This window comes from Populus euphratica, unplaced genomic scaffold, assembly GCF_000495115.2.
Source record: "Populus euphratica unplaced genomic scaffold, PopEup_1.0 scaffold576.1, whole genome shotgun sequence".
In the NCBI taxonomy this organism is placed as follows: domain Eukaryota; kingdom Viridiplantae; phylum Streptophyta; class Magnoliopsida; order Malpighiales; family Salicaceae; genus Populus; species Populus euphratica.
Genome location: NW_011500450.1, coordinates 78,098 through 78,317, shown reverse-complemented (window position 1 = coordinate 78,317; position 220 = coordinate 78,098).

The following is a 220-nucleotide window of genomic DNA, read 5'->3' as shown; positions in this document are numbered from 1 at the left end:
GAGAGCAAGAACATGATCTTGATATGGAAAACAAGATATCCAAATGAATAGCAAATGCCTCCTTTTATAGGCTAAAATTCAAAATTATTCATTTGGTAATTGACAAGTGATGTAGTGGCTAACTATTTATAGTGGCCAACTATTGATTAGTGGACTTGGTGGACAGTAGCACTCAAGAATATTTGCTGGATGAATTGACATTGATGCAATCAGAATTTGG